Source organism: Triticum aestivum, chromosome 6D (genome assembly GCF_018294505.1).
Source record: "Triticum aestivum cultivar Chinese Spring chromosome 6D, IWGSC CS RefSeq v2.1, whole genome shotgun sequence".
NCBI lineage: Eukaryota > Viridiplantae > Streptophyta > Magnoliopsida > Poales > Poaceae > Triticum > Triticum aestivum.
The window spans coordinates 339,838,275-339,848,180 of NC_057811.1; the positions used below are offsets into that span (position 1 = coordinate 339,838,275).

General features: G+C 46.6%; 1 pseudogene; it reads right to left on the reverse strand.

Annotated features, from left to right (window-relative positions):
- Positions 1–5,413: 5,413 nt before the first annotated feature.
- Positions 5,414–5,915, reverse strand: LOC123142607 (uncharacterized; annotated as a pseudogene).
- Between the last annotated feature and the right edge of the window lie 3,991 nt (positions 5,916–9,906).

Consider the following 9,906-nt stretch of genomic DNA (forward strand, 5'->3'; position numbering starts at 1 on the left):
CAACATAATGGGTTATGTTTTCTTATATCTGAGATAAAGTATATTGTCATGGATCATCCAACATGTTGAGCTTGCCTTTCCCCCTCATGCTAGCCAAATTCTTTGCACCAAGTAGAGATACTACTTGTGCTTCCAAATACCCTTAAACCCAGTTTTGCCATAAGAGTCCACCATACCTACCTATGGATTGAGTAAGATCCTTCAAGTAAGTTGTCATCGGTGCAAGCAATAAAAATTGCTCTCTAAATATGTATGATTGATTGGTGTGGAGGAAATAAGCTTTGTAAGATCTTGTGATGTGGAAGAAATAAAAGCAACGAACTGCATAATAAAGGTTCATATCACAAGTGGCAATATAAAGTGACGTTCTTTCGCATTAAGATTTTGTGCATCCAACTCTGAAAGCGCATGGCAACCTCTGCTTCCCTCTGCGAAGGGCCTATCTTTTACTATTATCTTCTACGTTATGCAAGAGTCATGGTGATCTTCACCTTTCCTTTTTAATTTTATCCTTTGGAAAGCCCAGTATGTTGGAAAGATCCTGATATATATATCTAATTGGATGTAAGTTAGCATGAGTTATTATTGTTGACATTACCCTTGAGGTAAAAGGTTGGGAGGCGAAACTATAAGCCCCTATCTTTCTCTGTGTCCGGTTAAAACTCCGTAACCACAAGTATTGCGTGAGTGTTAGCAATTATGAAAGACTAAATGATAGTTGAGTATGTGGACTTGCTAGAAAGCTCCGACATAGACTCTTTCTGATGTTATGATAAATTGCAATTGCATCAATGACTGAGATTATAGTTTGTTAGTTCTCAATAATGTTTCTGATTCATACTTTGCATTGTGAATAGATTATTACTTGAGCATAAGGACTCATATGATAATATCCATATATGTTGCTGTTATGAGAATAATCATGATGCCATCATGTCCGTATTTTATTTTATCGACACCTCTACCTCTAAACATGTGGACATATTTATCGTTATCGGCTTTCGCTTGAGGACAAGCGAGGTCTAAGCTTGGGGGAGTTGATACGTCCATTTTGCATCATGCTTTTATATCGATATTTATTGCATTATGGGATGTTATTACACATTATGTCACAATACTTATGCCTATTCTCTCTTATTTTACAAGGTTTACATAAGGAGGGAGAATGCCGGCAGCTGGAATTCTGGGCTAGAAAAGGAGCAAATATTAGAGACCTATTCTGCACAACTCCAAAAGTCCTGAAACTCCGCGAAAGTTATTTTTGGAAATAATAAAAAATAATGAGCGGAAGAAATACGTCAGGGGGGCCTCCACCTATCCATGAGGGTGGGGGGCACGCCCTACCCCCTGGGCGCGCCCCCTGCCTCATGGGCCCCCTGTTGGCCCTCCGATGCCCATCTTCTGCTATATGAAGTCTTTCGTCCGAAGAAAAATCATAAGCAAGCTTTCGGGACGAGACTCCGCCGCCACGAGGCGGAACCTTGGCGGAACCAATCTAGGGCTCCGACAGAGCTGTTCTGCCGGGGACACTTCCCTCCGGGAGGGGGAAATAATCGCCATCGTCATCACCAACGCTCCTCTCATGAGGAGAGGGCAATCTCCATCAACATCTTCACCAGCACCATCTCCTCTCAAACCCTAGTTCATCTCTTGTATCCAATTCTTGTCTCATAGTCTGGGATTGGTACCTGTAGGTTGCTAGTAGTGTTGATTACTCCTTGTAGTTGATGCTAGTTGGTTTATTTGGTGGAAGATCATATGTTCAGATCCTTTATGCATATTAATACTCCTCTGATTATGAACATGAATATGCTTTGTGAGTAGTTATGTTTGTTCCTGAGGACATGGGAGAATTCTTGCTATTAGTAGTCATGTGAATTTGGTATTCGTTCGATATTTTGATGAGATGTATGTTGTCTATCCTCTAGTGGTGTTATGTGAACGTCGACTACATAACACTTCACCATTAATTGGGCCTAGAGGAAGGCATTGGGAAGTAATAAGTAGATGATGGGTTGCTAGAGTGACAGAAGCTTAAACCCTAGTTTATGCGTTGCTTCATAAGGGGCTGATTTGGATCCATATGTTTCATGCTAGTAAAGGATATTGATAGTGCTGCCTCCATAGCACTTTTGTAAACTTGTATCCTCCAACCTGAGGAGCAACCACCAATGCCAATTGACCCGGATTGTCAACCCGGGGCGGGTGATCCTCACAGCTCCACACAATAGGCTGTTCAGACCATCGCAAATATCGAGGGACTGCCGGCTCAACCGCGTTTACTGCCCGCTTGCGAATCTTCTGGTCCCGTTTACATAAGCTCGTGGTAAACACATGATATTGACCACCATTTATCTGCTTTGGATTACTCTGATAACCAGACTGCTGCTACTGATCCCCTTGATTAGATTGTTGATTAAAACCGCCTTGATTGCCTTGACCCTGAAAACCAGAGCTTGAGTTGCCACCTCCAAAGCCAGGTCTGTGAGAGCCGGATACTGACCCGCCATGCGGGCCATGATTGTTCTGAAAAAAACCGGAGTTTCTATACTCCCTCATGATGAAGCAATCTTTCCACAGATGATTGGCCGGCTTCTCTTGCGTACCGTGCTTTGGGCAAGGCTGATTCATTATCGCCTCAAGGTTGAACTTTGGCCCGCCAAACCGGGGCGTCGATGACTTCCCCTTACGACGCTGATTGTTACTCTACATGTTGGTATTGGACACAAAGTAACCTCCGTCCATCTTCTTGCGCTTACCATTACCTTGACCCGCCGTATTATGTTGTTGTCCCTTTGCATTTCCACTCTTCTTCCCCTTGCCAGTCTTCTCCTCATCAGACTCAGGGTCCTTGGTGTTATCAGAATCGGCGTATTTGACAAGAGCCGCCATGAGCTCTCCCATATCATTGTAGTGGCGCTTAAGCCACCCCAGCTTCTGTTTAAGGGGAAGGAAACGACAATTTTTCTCCAAAATTAGGGCGGCTGAGCCGGCGTTGATGCTATCCGATGAGTGGATAATAGCCAGAATCCGGCGCATCCAATGCCGCCCTCATCCTGGATGCAAGTGTCTAAATCAAGAATCGACAGAGGCTGCTTGCATGTGTCCTTGAAATTTTGAATGAAGCACATCTTCAATTTGGTCCATGATCTAATGGAGTTAGGGGGCAACCCCTTTAACCAGGTATGAGCCGGCCCATCCAACATCATGGTGAAATACTTAGCGCACACAGCGTCATTGACATCGAACATCTCCAAGGCTAGCTCATAGCTCTCAATCCAGGCCTCTGGGCTGATCCGCAGTGTAATTAGGCACCTTTCGAGGGCCCTTAAAATCCTTGGGCAGGCGCTCATTACATAAAGCCGGCACTAGGCACGGCACACCAAGGGCTCTAGAGGTCATCCCTGCCTTTATAGACACCGATGGGTCAACCAGAGATTGCTGAAGAGCAGCTAACTGAGCCGCCAGCTCAGGCTCCCGTCGTGCTCGGCCCTGATCCAACAAAGCATGAGCATTGTTATCAGCACGCGGCGGGTCATGCCTACGGGGCTGGTTATGGTGCCGCTCACTGCTTGAAACCACTGGCGTCTCAATATGCATGTTGTAACTTTGACTTTGACGAGGGGTTGGATGAATCCGATCACGACTGTACGAGTAAGGCGCCTGTTGAGCCACCGCTGTCTGAAGAAGCTCTCCGGCCCTCCGTATCTCCATCTCGGCTGGAGACTCACCTTCAACGGGGAGAGCCGCCAATCACGTAGCCGCAGCAATCATATTGTCCAGAGGGTTAGAATAATGACCCGGCGGTGTCAGTACTTGCTGAGGCGGGGTCAAATTCAAACGGGGTGGGTCTGCAACACGTGGTTGAACCATCGCTCCGGTCACGGGCGCCTCAACAGCCTATTTACAACGGGCGGGTCACTGGTTCCTGCCCCAAGTTTATTGAAAAGGTTCCTTGCCTCAAAATCTGTGGGTAGACGGGTCTGGTGCCTCCTCCTCATGATGGCATTTGAAGCGTTCTGGTCCAAAGTGAGCCGGAGTGACTCTGCCTGAATCCGTTGTGACGCCGCGTCCAGGGCGGCTCTTCTGTTGCCATCCTAGTATTCTCAGCATTAAACCCCTCCTTGGCTTGAGCTATCTCATCTCGCACTTTCGCAACATCCACCTTATGATGTGCTTGATTTTCTGGTGTCACCTCTCCAGCCAATAAGGTCGCCAAAGCCTCCAAGAGCTCGGACAACACTTGAGTCGGCGGGCGCGCTGAGCCCCTCGCCCCTGCCGTCGCCGCAACCGTTGAACTGGAAGTCATATCCGCAAAAATTGTCGAATTGAGCACCGGTTGTGTGCCGGCCATGAAGATCGCAACCCTGTTCGGTGGTTCGTAGGGGTCCGGAATACTGTCGCCATCGGAACAGCCCCCAAACCCACCATCTTGCAGTTGATATATGGAATTGGTCTCGCCGGTTGAGGACTCATCATCATAACAGATGGCTGTCTCTCCACCGGACACAGATCCTTCCTCAAGATCCACTCCATGAGTAAAACCCACAAAAGCATGCCTCACGGCGGCTTGAACCTTAGCGGGTCGTGCACGCTAAGCCGTCTCGACGATGTCGGTGCAGGTGTCTGACTCAGGCTTTGTCTCGCCGATCTTGCCGATGAAGACGTGGATTCCACCGAAGGGGACCCGGTACCCGTACTCGATTGAGCCGACCTCGGGGCCCCAGCCAGCGTCGTCGATGTAGAGCTTGTCGCGGCGGCTTTTAGTCATCCGGACGACGGTGTATCCCTTGATCCCTGCGAAGTTGCCCTTCAAGAACTCAAAACCACCGTGCATGGGCCCCATGGTGGGCGCCAACTGTCGTGAACTTAACACGGTAGATGCCCTAGAAAAAGGACTTAGGTGTGGAGCCATCACAACCAGGTTAGCTTGAAGGGGTTAATCGGGACAAAGGACATGGAGAGTTTACCCAGGTTCGGCCCCTCTCAATGAGGTAAAAGCCTACTCCTGCTTTAGGTTGTATTGCTTGGGTTTCGATTACCAGGGAGCGAATACACTTAGCCTAGCTCTCGATTGATTGTTACTTGAGTTAACCCACTGACGGGTCACCCCTTTATATACAGGTCAGTGCCTGGCGGCTTACAAAGTCCCCGCCGGCTCATACAAACGTGTCTGGCTCGGTTTCTAACTAAACTTGCCTTACAGTACAAGTTAAACATATGGCGGCTCACACCCGTGGGCCTCAAGTCGGCCCCGGGTCTTGGGCCTTCAATCGGCTTGTTCTATGAACCTCCATCTTCATATCTCCTTGGACCTTATCGGGCCTCTTTAACTTCAAGCCGCCAGTAGCTGACCCGGCCCCTCTTGGGCGGGTCATACCTATTAGTCACATCCCCAACAAATGCTTCTTGATTAGAAGTTTAGAGGCGATCCAAGAATCGTCAAGAACCAAGAAAGCACGCCCCCCCCCCCCGTGTCAGCACCCGTAGCAGTCTTGGCCACCGTCGGCGAGGCCTGCGGCGTGGCCCGGATGTTGCACACGGGGCAGTGCAGCGAGATGGCCAGCCACCGATCGACGCACTCCTGTGGAAGGCACGGTTGTAGCCGGGAGGACGCGCAGGGCGCGGCCCGGCTCCATGGCATCGAGGCGAATGGGGCAGAGCGCCTCCTCCTCGTCGTAAGCTGCGACCTCCGCCTGGACGACCCCGCCAAGCCGCCTCAGCTCTACCTCCGATAGCCCATTCTTGTCGTCACCGTTGCCGTTGTCGCTCGTGTCCGGCGTCTCGGGCGGCGGGGCAGGAGGCGGGCCCAGCGCCTCGGCCTGGAACAGGTAGCAGAGCCAGACTCCGAGCACCCCGAGCAGGCCGATGGAGAGCGACCTCACGGCCAGGAACACCGCCCAGAGCTGCCCCATCCCTCTATCTCGTCTCGTCGAGCGCGCGGTGGTAGCAGTTACGGGCTCAGGCGTGCCAATGTGCCATACGTCGTGAAATAGCACAGGACACACGTTTTATTTTAGCGAATAACACTAGGCTTTATTATTGCTCAGGCCTCATTCGGTTTCATCGAAATTATAAAAAAGCATATAAAATGAGATGATATGTAGTATCTCATTTTCTATAAAAAAAAAAGAGACGTCATTTGATTAATTGGATATGGATTTTTTTTCATTGAGTCTAGACTAATCCTTTTCTTTCATTAAAATGTAATTTGAATAATTAGTTCCTATCCTGCAGATGGAATACCATCCGCTGGCCAACCTGCTATGAGGGGCTTGGGTAAGAAACCTGAGACTATAGTCGCTTTTCATTGAGAGTGAGGTGAGAATGGCTTCGGCGTACGGACCCACAGAGGTCGTGGCAAGGCTTGTCGATAATGCTGGACTCGGATGGCGTTTGATAGTTTGGTGAGCATCATTATGGGCAAAGGGTGCTTGTCTCGAGAGACAGACAGGTGGATTCATGGTTTCTCAGTCAAAGACACCGCTCCACTTCTCGTTGATCTGGTCGGCACGAGGGTTGTGAACACTCGAACAGTAATCATGCTCTGATCGATGAACAACGGACAATGGACATCAGGCCATGCAGCTCCTTCATGGCCCTCCTACGGATCATGCATCTTCGGCACGACATTGCCACGATGCATAGAGATACCGAGGTTCCTTATGTTTTTGCTTCGCCAGCCTCTGCCAATGGAGTCTATACTGGTAAGTCCACATATCAGCGCTTGTGCTATGGTCTGACTCGATTACCATTCGCGAGCGGCATCTGGTGGAGCTGGGCCCCCCTAAAGTGTAAAATATTTGCCTGGATCACAGTTCAATATCGATTGTGGATATTGAATAGACGTGCACGTCATGGGCTCCAAGATCACCCCTCCACTTGTTACACTTGCTTGCAGGAGGAGGACAACTTTGACCACATCGTAACACAATGCGTCTTCGCGAGGGAGGTCTTGCAGAGGTGTTTGACCACATCGTAACACAATGCAGTGTTAATACGTCTCCAACGTATCCATAATTTATGAAGTATTCATGCCATGTTTACAATAATTTTATATGATTTTGGTGTGATTTGATTAGAACTAACCCGGACTGACGCTGTTTTCAGCAGAACTACCGTGGTGTTGTTTTTTTGCAGAAATAAAAGTTCTCGGGATGCGATGAAAATCAACGGAGAATTTTTCTGGAAAATATAAAAAATACTGGAACGAAGAGTTACCGGAGGGGAGGCCCATGGTCCCCACGAGGGTGGAGGGCGCGCCCACCCCCCTAGGGCGCGCCCCTATGCTTCGTGGACTTCTCGTGGGGCCCCCTGACTTGTTCTCGACGCCAACCTCTCCTATAAATACCCAAACCTCCGGAAAATAACCTAGATCGGAAGTTCCGCCGCCGCAAGCCTCTGTAGCCACGAGAAATCAATCTAGGCCCTCTCTGGCACCCTGCCGGAGGGGGCCATCATCACCGGAGGCCATATAGGAGGATCCCGGAGGGGCCATCATCGCCATGAAGGCCAAGATCCAGAGGGAGAACCTCTCCCCATCTAGGGGGGAGGCCATGGAGGAGGAAGCACAAGGGGAAGAACCTCTCCTCCTCTCTCTCGGTGGCACCGGAGTGCCATCGGGAGGGGAATCATTGCTGCGGTGATCGTCTTCATCAACATCACCATCCTCATCTCTTTTACGCGGTCCACTCTCCCGCACCCCGCTGTAATCCCTGCTTGAACATGGTGCTTTATGCCACATATTATGATTCAATGATGTGTTGCCATCCTATGATGTTTTGAGTAGATATCATTTGTCTTTGGGTTGATTGATGATCTAGATTGGTATGAGTTGTATGTTTTATTTTGGTGCTGTCCTATTGTGCCCTCCGTGTCGCGCAAGCGTGAGGGATTCCCGCTGTAGGGTGTTGCAATACGTTCATGATTCGCTTATAGTCGGTTGCTTGAGTGACAGAAGCATAAACCCGAGTAAGGGGGTTGTTGCGTATGGGATAAAGGGGACTTGATATGTTAATGCTATGGTTGGGTTTTACCTTAATGATCTTTAGTAGTTGCGGATGCTTGCTAGAGTTCCAGTCATAAGTGCATATGATCCAAGAAGAGAAAGTATGTTAGCTTATGCCTCTCCCTCATATGAAATTGCAATGACGACTACCGGTCTTGTTAACGATTGCCTAGGATAATTCCGCACACCGACCCATCATTATTCCACACTCGCTATTTATAATATTTAGTGATATATTCTAACTTTATGATAACAGCACCTACTTTTATATTTTAGCTCTCTAATACCATGCAAAGTTATCCTCTTCATACCCACAGCGTAGTTTTATTTCTCATTTCTAGTTGGAAGCAAATGTTCGGTGTACGTAGAGTCGTATCAGTGGCAGATAGGACTTGAGAGAATATTGATCTTACCTTTAGCTCCTTGTGGGTTCGACACTGCATACTTATCACTTCCACCTTTGGGAATTGCTACGATGATTCCCTGCACTTGGGGATTATCAAGCTCTTTTTTGGCGCCGTTGCCGGGGAGCAATAGCGTGGGGTTGATATTCTCGTGTGTGCTTGTTTGCTTTCTTCACTAAGTAGATTTTGTTTTTCCTTTTTGTTTCTGTTTAGTTGTGGGTGAAACATACAAAAAAATTAAAAGAATGAAAATACAAAAAAATTACTAGCTTATCTTGCCTAAGAAGTTTTTCAATAAGAGAAGTGATTGGAAGGTTATGCATTGGAGAAGTGAGGGTCGACCTTGAACACTTGTGTTCATGCTCATGGAAACAATGTAAAAACTTTCATGGAAACTTCTTGAAAATAATTATCCCCTTGTATATATCCATTGTATTATAAAAATAATGTGCTAAGCTTTGGTTTTAGGATGATTAGATTGCTTGTTTACTATGTGCAGTACAAAAACAGAAACTTTGGCTATAGTGCGTGAATTTACATTTTTTACTGGAAAGTCAAATGGTTCTGAAACTTTTGTACATTGCTTCTGTACAAATTGTTTAAATTGTCATATTTTTTAGAATTTTTTGGAGTTACAGAAGATTACTAAACTTCCAGATTACTACAGACTGTCCTGTTTTTGACAGATTCTGTTTTCTATGTGTTGATCGCTTATTTTGATGAATCTATGGGTAGTATCGGGGGGTATGAACCATGGTGAAGTTGGAATACAGTAGATAAAGTGCTAATATGAAATTGGAATGAGTTTGCAACAGTACCTAAAGGTAGTGATTTGCTCTAGTATACTAACGGATCTCACAAAGTTTTTGTTAAGTTTTTGTGGATGAAGTGTTTGAAGAACAAGGAGTTACCGATGTGGGAAGAATAAAGATAGGAAAGAGTTCAAGCTTGGGGATGCCCAAGGCACCCCAAGTAAATATTCCAAGGATACTCAAGCATCTAAGCTTGGGGATGCCCCGGTTGGCATCCCATCTTTCTTCTTCAACAACTATCGGTATACCTTGGTTTTTGTTTTGTTCACATGATTTGTGTCCTTTGTGTTTTTATTTTTCTTTAAGAACCATCCTAGTATGAGATATCCCTTCATCGATTTATAGAATGATTCATGTTCTTCACTTATATCTTTTGAGTATGACCTTATAGAATACTCTTTGTGCTTCACTTAAATCTTTTGAGTATGGTTTTATAGAATGCTTCGTGTGCTTCACTTATATATTTTGAGCTTGGATATTGGTTAGTCTACATTAATTTTAGAATGCTCCATGAACTTCACTTATATCTTTTGGATTATGAATAATACTATCATCTAAAGCGGGTTTGGAAGAGTGTCGACTTTAGTTAGTAGTGATTCCACTATTTCGAAAGAGGTTCCAATTGATTATGAGAACAAAGTTGCTATCTATGATGATTATTGAGATGACATGTATGCTATAA